At 41.7% G+C, this 13,924-nt stretch overlaps 1 long non-coding RNA gene across 1 annotated transcript in view; it reads right to left on the bottom strand.

The window, feature by feature from the left end:
* Positions 1-4,902: 4,902 nt before the first annotated feature.
* Positions 4,903-13,924, bottom strand: part of LOC141112960 (uncharacterized) — a 31,691-nt gene continuing 22,669 nt past the window's right edge. Inside the window, exon 3 of the long non-coding RNA XR_012236670.1 lies at positions 4,903-5,012. This is a non-coding gene — a long non-coding RNA (uncharacterized lncRNA). The remainder of the gene's footprint in view (positions 5,013-13,924) is intronic.

Genomic DNA, 13,924 nt, shown 5'->3' with positions numbered 1-13,924 from the left:
AAACAGCAAATAAAAAAATAATATAGCATATACTGTACAATTGCTACACAGGCCATATTCTAATAACATTTTTATTAAAAAGGACATTTCTTAATCTCCAGCTCTAAAAAGGACATTTCTTAATCTCCAGCTCTAAAAAGGACATTTCTTAATCTCCAGTTCTGTCATGTTCTGTAAAATTCAATGCAATATGGCAAACTGGAGGCGTTCTACACAATGACGGTGTACGGAATGTAATTTCCTGCTTGTGTAATTGGCTCATTGATTTACCCAGAAGCCTGCACTAAGACAGAAGTTGGATTTCAGGCATCCCCTGCAACATAAGGGTTGGTCACATCTAAAGGGATTCAGACCCTGCAACTTTCCTCATTTCACCTCGGCAAGTGCATCAATTGATTGATAATGCAAGTCACTCCCTTTCAGATTCACTTTACACATCGACACAAACACCTATTTCTGCAGAGCAACAAAAAGTAGGGATCTGCAAAAAAGTTTGTTAAAATCTTTGCAGTGTACATTGATCACTCAGATGGGATTATTTTTGTCTCAACAAAGTGGAGTTAATCTTTAAAGCAGTGGTCTCCAAACTGAAGCCCTTTGCTAGCCTGTTTCTGGCCCTTGGGGCACAATTCCTCCCAATGATATGAGGTACTATTCCTCCCACTGACACCTACTTTGGGGCACTATTTCTCCCATTATTAGCAATGATGTGGCACTATTCCTCCCATTAATATCAGTGATGGGGCACTATTCCTCCCACTGACACCTACTATGGGGCACTGTTTCTTCCAATGATGGGGCACTATTCTTCCCACTAATACCAATGATGGGAACTATTCCTCCCACTAATACCAATGATGAGGCCCTATTCCTCCTGCTAATACCAATGATGGGGCACCCCCCCCACTAATACCAATGATGGGGCCCTATTCCTCCCACTAATACCAATGATGGGGCTCTATTACTCCTGCTAATACCAATGATGGGGCACTTTTCCTCCCACTAATACCAATGATGGGAACTATTCCTCCCAGTAATACCAAAGATAGGGCATTATTCATCCTGCTAATACCAATGATGGGACACTATTCCTCCCATTAATACCAATGATGGGAACTATTCCTCCCACTAATACCAATAATGGGGCCCTATTCCTCCTGATAATACCAATGATGGGGCACTTTCCCTCCACTAATACCAATGATGGGGCCCTATTCCTCCTGATAATACCAATGATGGGGCACTTTCCCCCCACTAATACCAATGATGGAGCTCTATTCCTCCTGCTAATACCAATGATGGGGCACTTTTCCTCCCACTAATACCAATGATGGGAACTATTCCTCCCACTAATACCAATGATGGGAACTATTCATCCCACTAATACCAATGATGGGAACTATTCCTCCCACTAATACCAATGGTGGGGCACTATTCTTCCTGCTAATACCAATGATGGCGCACTATTCCTCCTGCTAATACCAATGATGGGGCACTTTTCCTCCCACTAATATCAATGATGGGAACTATTCCCCCCACTAATACCAATGATGGGAACTATTCCTCCCACTAATACCAATGATGGGAACTATTCCTCCCACTAATACCAATGATGGGGCACTATTCCTCCTGCTGATATCAATGATGGGGCACTAATTCCTCCCACTAATGCCAATGATGGGGCACTATTCTCCCCCCTAATGCCAATGATGGGGAACTATTCCCCCCACTAATACCAATGATGGGGCACTATTCCTCCTGCTAATACTAATGATGGGGCACTATTCCTCCCACTAATATCAATGATGGGGCACTATTCCTAATCCTGCTGACCACCAACCCTGCAGCCATGTTGATTCTCACTAATGCTGGGCGCAGAACATCTTCTACCCCCACTGGCCACAATCCGGACCCCCTAAAGTCTGAGGGACACTTTGTCGGAAAAGTTTGGAGACCGCTACTTTAAAGCATACAGTTTCTATGTAGTTAGAAGTACTTCAGCTTGGTGCCTCAGTGCTGCAAGGACACAAGTTGTTGCTTACTACAAACTTGACACCAACTAATAAGTATCTCTGTCTAACAAGGTTTTGTCAGAAACAACTTGGGAAAAAAATGCCTTAACAATTTGGTAACCCATCACAACCCTAAACATATCAAAAATCACTGGAGCAAAGCAGGCATCACAAATCTGCAGTAAGTATCATGTGTGCACTTAAAGAGTATCCCCTAAACTCAGGTGCAAACTCTTTAAAAAATTGTCAACTTTAGCTTTAGGGCTCCAGCAATACTGTTAATTCAACAGTCCATTGCAATACAGCCAACTCAGCAGTCCACGCAAGAACAGTCATTGCATTGTGGGATGTCAGGTTGAATAAAGACACCAGTCCATCCAGTTCAACCTGAGTGAGTGTGGGTCTACAATCATCCCTATTTTTATTTAAGGTATCCACATAGCGCTGCCAATTCACACAGCACTCCGCACATACATCGTACACCCACATCGGTCCCTACCCTCAAGGAGCCCACAATCCAAGGTCCCAAACTCACATTTATATATTAGGGCCAATTTTGAACAGAAGCCAATTAACCTACCAGCATGTCTTTGGAGTGTGGGAGGAAACCGGAGTACCCCGAGAAAACCCACGCAGGCACAGGGAGAACATGCAAACTCCAGGCAGGTAATGTCGTGGTTGAGATTCGAACCAGCGACCCTTTTTACTGCTAGGCGAGAGTGCTACCCACTACACCACTGTGCTGCCCTGATATATAAAAGATAGAGTAGGTACATGTGCCTCTTGGGATATCAACTGTATCTGGTGCAAACATTTCAGGAAATTTTTATAGGGTTATTTTGGTAGGAATGTAAACGGAGCAATGGCTGGCTGTGGAGGGGTGAAAAGGTAAATATCAGTGACTGGGGTGCTTCACACAGACATTGTCATTTTATCCTGAATGCGCCAGATGACAGATGTTTCTTTAGCGTTTCGGTTTTGGGATTTATTCAAGATTAAGATTATAGTGTTAGGTTTATGATAATTTATACATGATACTTATTTACAGTTCTGCTCATAAGTTTACATAACCTGGCAGAATTTATGATTTCATGGCCATTTTTCAGAGAATATGAATCATAACACAAAAACATTTCTTTCACTCATGGTTAGGGTTTGGCTGAAGCCATTTGTTATCAATCAGCTGTGTTTACACTTTTTAAATCATAATGGCAACAGAAACTACCCAAATGACCCTGATCAAAAGTTTACATACCCTGGTGATTTTAGCCTGATAACTTGCACACAAATTGACACAAAGGGGTTTGAATGGCTATTAAAAGATAACCATCCTCACCTGTGACCTGTTTGCTCCTAATTAGTGTGTGTGTATAAAAGGTCAATGAGTTTCTGGACTCCTGACAGACCCTTGCATCTTTCATCCAGTGCTGCACTGATATTTCTGCATTCTGAGTTACGGGGAAAGCAAAAGAATTGGATCTGCAGGAAAAGGTAGTTGAACTGTATAAAACAGGAAAGGGATATAAAAAGATATTCAAGGAACTGAGAATGCCAAACAGCAGTGTTCAAACTCTAATCAAGAAGTGGAAAATGAGGGGTTCTGTTGAAACCAAACCACGGCCAGGTAGACCAACTAAAACTTCAGCTACAACTGCCAGGAAAATTGTTTGGGATGCAAAGAAAAACCCACAAATAACTTCAGGTGAAATACAGGACTCTCTGAAAACATGTGGTGTGGCTGTTTCAAGATGCACAATAAGGACGCACTTGAAGAAAGACTGGCTGCATGGTCAAGTCGCCAGAAGAAAGCCATTACTACGCAAATGACACAAAGTATCCCGCTTACAATACGCCAAACAACACAGAGACAAGCCTCAAACCTTCTGGCACAAAGTCATTTGGAGTGATGAGACCAAAATTGAGCTTTTTTGGCCACAACCATAAACGCTACATTTGGAGAGGAGTCAACAAGGCCTATGATGAAAGGTACACCATTCCTACTGTGAAACACGGAGGTGGATCGCTGATGTTTTGGGAATGTGTGAGCTACAAAGGCACAGGAAATTTGGTCAAAACTAATGGCAAGATGAATGCCAGTATGTTATCAACAAATACTGGAGGAACATTTGCATTCATCAGCCAGGAAGCTGTGCATGGGATGTACTTGCACATTCCAAAATGACAATGATCCAAAACACAAGGCCAAATCGACCTGTCATTGGCTACAGCAGAGTAAAATTAAGGTTCTGGAGTGGCCATCTCAGTCTCCTGACCTCAATATCATTGAGCCACTCTGGGGATATCTCAAAACGTGCAGTTCATGCAAGACAGTCCAAGAATTTACAGGAACTGGAGGCTTTTTGCCAAGAGGAATGGGCAGCTTTACCATCTGAGAAGATAAAGAGCCTCATCCACAAATACCACAAAAGACTTCAAGCAGTCATTGATGTTAAAGGGGGCCATACACGGTATTAAGAACTGGGGTATGTAAAGTTTTGATCAGGTCATTTGGGTAGTTTCTGTTGTGATTATGATTTAAAAAGAGTAAACACAGTTGATTGATAATAAATGGCTTCAGCCAAACACTAACCATGGGTGAAAGAAAACTTTTTGTGTTATCATTCATACTCTCTGAAAAATGGCCAAGAAATCATAAATTCTGCCAGGGTATGTAAACTTCTGAGCACAACTGTATTTTGTGATGATAAATTAGTTGAAGCTGGAACGAATGTGGCCAAAACAAACCCACTCATTTTACTATGCCAAATATTCAAGCACAGCCGTGTGGTTCCTGCTTTTTGGGGAAATGCTGCATATTGCTCACGCTAAGAAAATCCAATGTATGTTCTGCAATAAGAAAACTTGTATGATTTTAAAGTAAGTATTTACCTGCTCTTTCCACATCTGCAAAGTCTTCTCATGCTCACTTTGAAGAGCAAGGAACTTTCCCTCATTTTCTGTTGCATTTGCCCTTTGAAGCTCATTATCTCTCTCAAGGGTCTGCAATAAAATTAATTATCCAAAAAATAATCAATACCACATTAATGAATTTTGATGTGTTTTATGTAGCTTGGACCTTTGTTTCGAACATGCTAGAAGTGCCACACAGATCAGTGGTAATGTGCTATCAACAATAATTTTCATAAATTAACAGAAAGGTGCTTATAGTTTAGCTAACAGGAAAACAGTGGGAGTTTGGAGAGAAGAAATGGCAATAAAAGGATATAAAAACACTTGCCATTACTCAGATTCACTGCATGAGTTTTAATGTGCAAGAGAGAAAAATAAAATAATATATATGAAGTGCAGAGCTGAGAATTCTAAAGTGTAGCACCGTGCAATAATGGTCCCACATAATATAAAAGAATGGCTAATAACAGAGATTATATCAGTGTACTTATTAATGGAATGCAGAGCATAATAGCCATTTGACCTGTCTGCATAATGAAACATCCATGTTCACATGTCCTATTTACATTTACATCCTCAAGCATATGGAACACAAAGACACACTTCAAAAGTGTATTCAGAGCAGTGAATATGATGGCTTTAGCACTGCCAAATACATAGACTTTCTTTCTGCGTTCACTCAATGCTAGCATTGCTGTCATTTTGATGAATTGAGGTAATTCTACATGAATCAACAGTAACAGTTCACACACAATTCAGGTTCTTCTGGAATTTTCAGTTTAATCATATTTTTTTTTTCTCGGCTGTAAGGATAAAAGGCTTTGCCTCCATGACAATGAACTGATTCCAGCCTCTTCAAGATGTAAACACAAGCTCGAGCGGACAATGGCTGTCAATGTAAGAAGCACTGGATCAATTATATTTATGAGCCGTTGCTTTTATTTTTTTGGATTCACATCAGAGCGCCTAGTCAAGGATGAAATTATAAAATGTAACAGAATTCCACTCGGCTTCAGCTTTTGACTGCAAATTATGGAGGACCTTTCTTGAGTAAAATAAAACTGGTTTCACTAAGTTCTTATTTTACACACAAGGTTGATTTATGGGAGAATTAAATGCTTGATAAAAAGAAATCACTAAACCTCACCATTTGGTGACCAGTTATTTTGTCTTATTGTTTTTAAAGCCTACAGATCTACACATGCCATGGCTTCCATACCTTGCAATGATCAGAGCTAAACAGGCATAAATAGAGGGGGGAACAGAAGGAGACCGAGGCCCAGTGATGACCTGGATGCTTATCCTGTGCTGTGATTTTGTCAGATAACAGTCACAATGAGCTTTTTCTGACGTTCCAGCAGCCATTTTGTTTTATGTCTGTGAGCTCATGTTAGGAAAAATTTTAATTTTTTTATATTGCTGGAGTATGGACATTTTAACTTTTTTGTTGCCTAAATAGATATGCTAGGCCTATTAATATTCCATGGTTTAACTCAGTTGTGGGTAAAAGAGCCCACAGAGCAAAATTTTACCCTGTGTTTTAGCTCTGGGTCCCTGGTGCTGGTCTCCACACCTTCCTACCGCCTGGACCTCCCTATTAGTCACTGACTATATCATTTTTTATTAAAGTTCCATTATGGAAAGCCGGGAGGTGCCAAGCCTAATTTTCAAGCAAAAATCAAGATTTGCATTCATAGGGGTTAATTTACTATAGGCAAACAGACTGTGCACTTTGCAAAGTGCAGTTGCATTCTGCAAGTGCAGTTGCCCCAGAGCTTAGAAAATGAGTAGAAGCTCTGCTGACTTCCATCATCTAATCACGTGCAAGCAAAAATGCTGCTTTTTTAATTTCCCATGCATGTGATTGGGTATTCTTTCAAAGTGAAGCCTTACCTCATTTACTAAACTCTGTACCAAGTGCACTTACAGAGTGCAACTGCACTTTGCAAAGTGCACAGTCTTTTTGCCTTTAGTAAATCAACCCCATTGTCAGCTCTCCATATCTCTGCATCTACTTTTACATGAGATTTTCCTTGGAGGTGATATCTGTTTAGGAATTTTTCATCATGTGCTTAGTTTAAGGTGCACAGCTTTGTGACATATTTACAACATTTTATTAATGTAAGACTAAAACCTTAATATACCTCCTGGTAGCACAAAAAAAAGCATATTTCACAAATACATAAGTGCTCTTATCACAAACAACACTCTTACAAAGTGCTGGTGAAAGTGATATAAAGTTCATCCATTCATCCGTGATATCTTCATATAGAAAAATATAGTCAATATTCTGGTTTGTTGTGCACCACACTACTTGTGTAATTCATCCAATCTTCCACCACTGTGCAATAAGTGTGCACTTCTCCCCTTATGACACCACACTCACCAAAGGATTTTGCCTCTCATTTTAATGATTGGCAAACAAGACTTTGAAAGGAATCTCCTTTTGCAGTAATGGCTCCTTTAAGATCACTCCATCAACATCCCATAGTCTTGAAATATAAGCAAAGGCTCAGAGTACAAAGCAGCCCACATAGCGTAAACCCATTTGAAATAAAATCAATTTATTAAAATTAGGCATAAACACTCACAAGCATGATTGAAATATGTGCCCATCTGTAGTAATATATTTCAAGACTATGGGATGTTAAGAGAGTGATCTTGAAGGAGCCATTACTGCAAAAGGAGCATCCTTTCAAAGTCTTGTTTGCCAATCAATAAGGGGAGAGGTGCACACTTCTTGCACAGTGAGGGGAGATTGTATGAATTACACAAATAGTGTGGTGCACTACAAACAAGAATATTGACTATATTTTATATTTGAAAGTATCACAGATGGATCTATGAACTTTATATCACTTTCACTGGCACTTTGTAAGAGTGTTGTTTGTGATAATAGCACTTATGTATTTGCAAAATAAGACTTTGCGCTACCAGGAGGTATATTAAGGTTTTACTCTTTATAAATTGCTTTTTGGAATATACATTGTGCTAGAAAATTCAGAAGGGTGTGCAAGAGAAAGCAGAAAGAGTGTTTGCTCTTGTATCAGGGTGTGGGTAGGCTGTCAAGACTCTGAAACAGGAGTAGCTGTGTCACTACGCAAGGGGTAGGTGGCACCCAGAAAGGTTTATGCCCGGGTTCCCATGCTGGACGTTAGCTCCCTGGGGCTAACAAGCATCTACCACAAGAATACAACTAGGGTAAATGACTCTATATGTTAAAGTATAATGAAAGGCATAACTTTTATTTGAGTTTTGGATAGAGTGGAGAGGGATTAAAACAACTGCCAGTATTTTATTGCTGTCTGTATCCCCATTAGGGAGATTCAGCCTCTCAACTTTTTCTGTTTACCATTATCACTGAGAGTGAAAGTGAAAGAAAATCCCATTTTGGTTTGTCACCAGAACAGGAAGAGAGAGGAAATTTTCCAATAGGGACACTTTTTATGGTGACAACCAGGGATAATTTGGAGGATATTTCTTTCACTTCCTGTTTTGATTATGGGTCAGGACGTAAAGGGAAATCTCCCTAATGGAAAAATGGGACAGATGGTTTGGCAATAAAAATAAAAAATAAAAAAACTGACAGGGGTTATAACCTTCCCTGACGCTATCCAAAATGGAAAATAATAGGATTTTTATAACAGCTTACCTGTAAAATCCTTTTCTTTTGAAGTACATCACGGGACACAGCGCCATAGTAATTACTATGTGGATTATAGTCCACCTTCAGGTGCTGGACACTGGCACACCCTAAACAGGAAGTTGCCTCCCTATATAACCCCTCCCATACCGGGAACATCTCCGTTTTGTAGCAATGCAATACACGTGTTTACTAGAAAGAGGGTAGGGACGTCTGTGTCCTGTGATGTACTTCAAAAGAAAAGGATTTTACAGGTAAGCTGTTATAAAAATCCTATTTAATTTAATTGTACATCACGGGACACAGAGCCATAGTAATTACTATGTGGGATGTCCCAGAGCAATACCAACTGAGGGGAGGGAGACACAACAAAAGTAGGGCACCATGAGATCAGAGGACTTATACTGCTGCCTGCAGTACACTGTGCCCAAAGGCGACATCCTCGTGTCTTTTTACATCCACCTGATAGAATCTGGTAAATGTATAGATTGAAGACCAAGTTGTGGCCTTGTAGATTTGAGCCATGGAGGCTTTGTGATGCACTGCCCACGAAGCACTAACGGCCCTAAAGGAGTGCGTTTTGATTTGAGAGGGTAGAAACTACCTTTTTAACCATAAGCTAGAGCGATTACTTGTCGAATCCATTTAGAATAGTAGATTTCCATGCTGCCTGTCCTCTTTTAGGACCTTCAGGCAATACGAACAAAACATCCGTTTTCCAAATCTGAACAGTCGTCTTTAAGTAGACTGCTGTCACCACATCAAGAGAATGTAGTGATTTGTCTTCCATAGAACAGGGTTCTGGAAAAAAATGAAGATAGAACAATATCCTGGTTTAGATAAAAACCTGATACTACCTTCGGTAAAAAGTTAGGATGAGGATGTAATATTACCTTATCCTTGTGAACAATAATAATATGGCTCTTTACAAGAAAAAGCAGCCAGTTCTGATAACCTTCTTGCAGCCGATAAGGTTACCAGAAAAAATAGTTTCCTTGTCAAAAAAGGACCAAAGGAATATGTTGTATCGGTCCAAAAAAAGGCTGTTTGGTAATGCTGCCAAAACTAAATTCAAGTCCTAAGGGTTCAGGGGTGACCTAACCGGGGATTAAGCCGTATTACCCCCTGAATAAAGTTACGAACCAAAGAAAGCTAAGCAACTGGTTGTTGAAATAATACAGATAAGGCCGAGACCTGTCCTTAGAAAGCACTCAAGGCCAGCTTTATTTCTCACCTCATCTGCAGAAAGTCAAGGATTCTAAGTTTTACCTATTTCCTGGGGTGCAACCCCTGGTTTCACACCAGGAGACATATATTATGGAGTCTGGGAAGCATATAATTATGGAGGCCGGCTCCCTTGCATTAACCAAGATAGAAACCACTGAACCTGACAGCCCACGTTTCTTCAGTGTGGGTCTTAATAGCCAAACCGTTAAATTTATCATTTATAAAGTAGGATGGAATACCGGACCTTGCGAAAGAAGGTCTGGCCATGGCGGTAGGGTCCATGGGTCCCCTGCTTTCATCTTTACAATCTCTGCATACCAAGATTTCCTGGGCCCCACTGGGGGCCACAAGAATCACAGACTTCCCTTCCTGCTTGATCCTGCCAAGACGTTGTGGACGCAGACAGAATAGGAGGGAATGCATAAATCAGTGAGAACCGATTCCACAGGAATAGCAAGGCATCTGTTCCGCGTGCTAGCAGATCCTTTGTTTTTGACACAAAGTTGTTAATTTCTTTGTTGAACCTGGACGTAATCAGATCTATGTCTGGGATCCCCCATCTTTGACATATCGACAGGAAGATATCGGGGTGAAGGAACCATTCTCCCGGGAACAACTGCTGGTGACTCAAGTAGTCCGCTTGCCAATTTTCTATTCCTAGAATGAAGACCGCCGATAGGCAAAGTTATTAATATAGGTCATTGCTGTGGCATAGTCGGATTGAATCCTGGCAGGACAATACCGTAAACGGAACGTTCAGGCTCTCAGAACCAAGTGCTCTGCCTGAATTTCTAGAATGATAATGGGAAAGGCCATTTCTGATCTGGGCCACTTCTGTGGTAACTGAAGGAAGAATTTTCCCCTTTGCAGATTTTTGGATATTAACCATAAACTGAGGATCCGGCGTACCCAGTCTACAGCACCTGGTATTTCCAGGTGGTCCATCTGGGTACTAATTAGGCCTGACCCGGCTTAGCCTTCAAGATCAGACGAGATTGGGCGCTTTCAGGGTGATGTGGCCATAGGCTTTTCGAGTCAGACACATTGGTAATCTAGAGCTTGAACCCTTTGTTCCAAGCCGATAGGATGCTGTTTTGCAGCAGTCTTGAATGAAACTGAGCATAAGGAATGGCCTCAAATGAAGCCACCATCTTTCCCAACAACCTCATGCAAAGTTGAATAGAAGAATTCATCTTGCTTCGACCACCTAAATCAGTTCCTTTATGGCGCTGATCTTTGCCTGGGGCAAGAATACCCTTTTCTGGGTGTACCTATGATCAGACCCAAGTATTTTAGCCTTCTTCATGGTTTTAAAGAAGATTTCTCCTAGGTTGAGAATCTGACCTAGATATTCCAGGTAGTTGAATGTGGTGACCATAATTTGGTCTAAGCGGGCTACCGACTGAACTATCAAGAACAGATCGTCCAGGTAAACCACAATCATTATACCTTGGGCCCTTCTGGCTAGAGGAGGGGCCAGAACCTTTGTAAACACTCAAAGTGCAGTAGCTAGACCGGAAAGCAGAGCTACACACTGAAAATGAAGATTTTCTACCTTGAAAAGTAGATATTACTAGTGAGCGAGGAAATAGGCATATGGAGGTATTCATCTTTGACGTCAATTGACACCAGAAGTTCTCCTCCTTGTAGGATGGAGCTAACTGATTGGATTGACTCCATGCGAAAAAAAAGAGTGGTTATATTCAGGAATTGAATTTAGATTTTTGAGATCCAGAATGTCCATTTGAATTTAACCAAACCCCAACCTCTGCTCTTACATGGGGGCCAGCATGATCACTTTTTTCCAAAAGATGGTCCAATGCTTGAAAGAAAGATTTCTTTTTCTCTGCATCCTTAGGAACGTTTGATCTGAGAAAACGAGGAGACGGGAACTCTTGGAACTCCAGTTTGCACCTTGGAGCTATTGAGGAAGTCCTCCATTCGTCTTGACACTCTTCCTGCCAGATCCTTGAGAACTGCAGAATTCCCCCTATTGAATGAGCAGGGGCACCTCCTCATAAGGAGGCTTCAGTATCTTGTAGGTTTCCTCCCCCAATACCTCTTTTGTCCCTGGGGTTAACCCTGAGGATTACCCTTTGAACCTGATGGCAGAAGCCGTCGTGACTGCCTGGAGGCTGATGCCCCTGGCACAGAAGAAGGAGCTTTAAAACGAAAATACATTTACTCCTTTTCTTAAATGGCAAAAGGGGTACTTTTACCACTAGAATTTCTTTGGATATATTATCCAAAACATCCCCAAATAGCTGTTTCACCGCAAAAAGGAAGACTAGCCAGAAGCTTCTGCATGGTGCTTAGCAAAAGGCGCAAGGCCTGAAGGATAGAATCTCTCATAGCAACTATTGCAAACATAAAGCTGCCAGATCCTGGGCCTGCTGAGCAGGATAACCTTGAACACCTGGTTAAACTGGTCTCTCAACGATTAAGCAATTACTGTCAGCGCAGGATGAGACACTCAATCTGCCAGAGGAAAAAGTGTTTTTTTTTTTTTTTTTTTTTTAATAGGAATTCCAACTTTTTATCCCTTGGATCCCTAAGCATTTGAGCATTGTCTGTCGAAAAAGTCAAACTCTTATTCACAGAGGATATAGCAGCGTTAATTGCTGGTATACCCTACTTAGTGAACTTCCTCCACCATAGGATAAAGTGTGAACATTTTTTAGGAGCGAAAATAATGCTTATCTAGGTGATCCTCTCAGATACAAAAAAGCTTTTCCAACAATGAATGAACAGGAAAAGGCATGCATAGCTTGAGGAGGCTTTAGCGAACCCAAACACTCAGTTAAGGGTACATAAATGTGGAGCGGACCATTCAGCAAGAAATTGCACCATCAATCCTGAGATTGAAACAGCTGATTCTCCCACATTTGACACCTCAGAAGAGTCATCAGCCTCACCACGGTCCCCTGAGGGAATTTGTCTTCTCCCGCCCCTAGTTCCTCAGTTTGAGGGTCCTGGGTAATGGAAGAGAACCTGTCGCATTTTGACCCACACTGGGATGCGATTAAACTTTTTTTTTTTTTAAACCTATCATGGCTGAGGAAAAAAGATCTTTTTTTAGTAAAATAAACAGGGGCTGCAGTGTTGAAAACAGTTGCAAACATTTCATGGCCCTGATGCTCACTCTGACCAGCCACCCCCTCTCAGGGGTGCATGCCATTTGTAGAGATGAGTAGGCTTTCCAGAGCTTGAGGGAGACCCTTTTAGCTCTTTTTTGGGGGTGTTTCAACCCTCCCTTCTGCTCTTAGACCGATGCACAAAGCAGAGGAACTACCAGAAGAAATCGCATCCACTGCTTGAGCGATAGTCCAGCCACTGCCGCTGCTATTAATGCTCAGCCTGATGCAAATAGTAAATGTGTCAAATAGGAAATGTCTGTGTCACCAAAACCTCTTTCATGCTCCTCTTTGCTGTTATGTCTCTCTGACAATTTTGCAGCACAAATGGAGTTTTTGTTTTTTTTTTAAACACACTCCCGCATTGGAGGACGCATCGCTAAGCCCTGCCCCCACCTCGCATCGCGCCCCCCTCCTTTCTCTTTAAAAAAAGAGTTTTCTCGCGCAAGCACGGGCCTCCGATCCGACGGGGTCGGCTTGTGAGTGAGGGATGGCGTGTAGGAGACCTGGAAGCCGCCACCGAGTAGGGGCGGTGAAAGAAAATGGCATTGCCGATCGTTTATAGTTCTCCCTTATACTCAGCCTCATGAAGAGGGAAAGAGTTCAGCCCAGGTGGGGGTGTCTGGACGAAGCAAAACCCCCCAAACTTACCGGAGGTCTGCCTGCTAGCCAGAAGAAAAAAGTCAAGTCTGCTGCTTCTGTGACACAGCATGATCTCTGAGCAAAGCATGAGAAGGTACGTGCTCCATACAGCCCCCAGTGGTGACACTTAGGCATGACATTTACTTTAAAGGAGACATTTCATAAGAAAATGTAAAACTCCACTTACCTTTCCTGCCGCAGGGTTTTCTGTGGTAAAACCAACAGACCCAATCTTCACCCTTCACGGTGGATTCCGTTAACAAACCTTCAGGAACTGGAGACTCTCGGGGAACCCACAATCCTGGACCTGTAATAGCACTCCGCCAGCAAAATTTTATGGCCTTAATACCAAAAGT

Source organism: Aquarana catesbeiana, linkage group LG11 (genome assembly GCF_042186555.1).
Source record: "Aquarana catesbeiana isolate 2022-GZ linkage group LG11, ASM4218655v1, whole genome shotgun sequence".
In the NCBI taxonomy this organism is placed as follows: Eukaryota; Metazoa; Chordata; class Amphibia; order Anura; family Ranidae; genus Aquarana; species Aquarana catesbeiana.
Note: the sequence above shows the minus strand (reverse complement) of the source record. Positions and strands in the feature narration are given on the sequence as shown.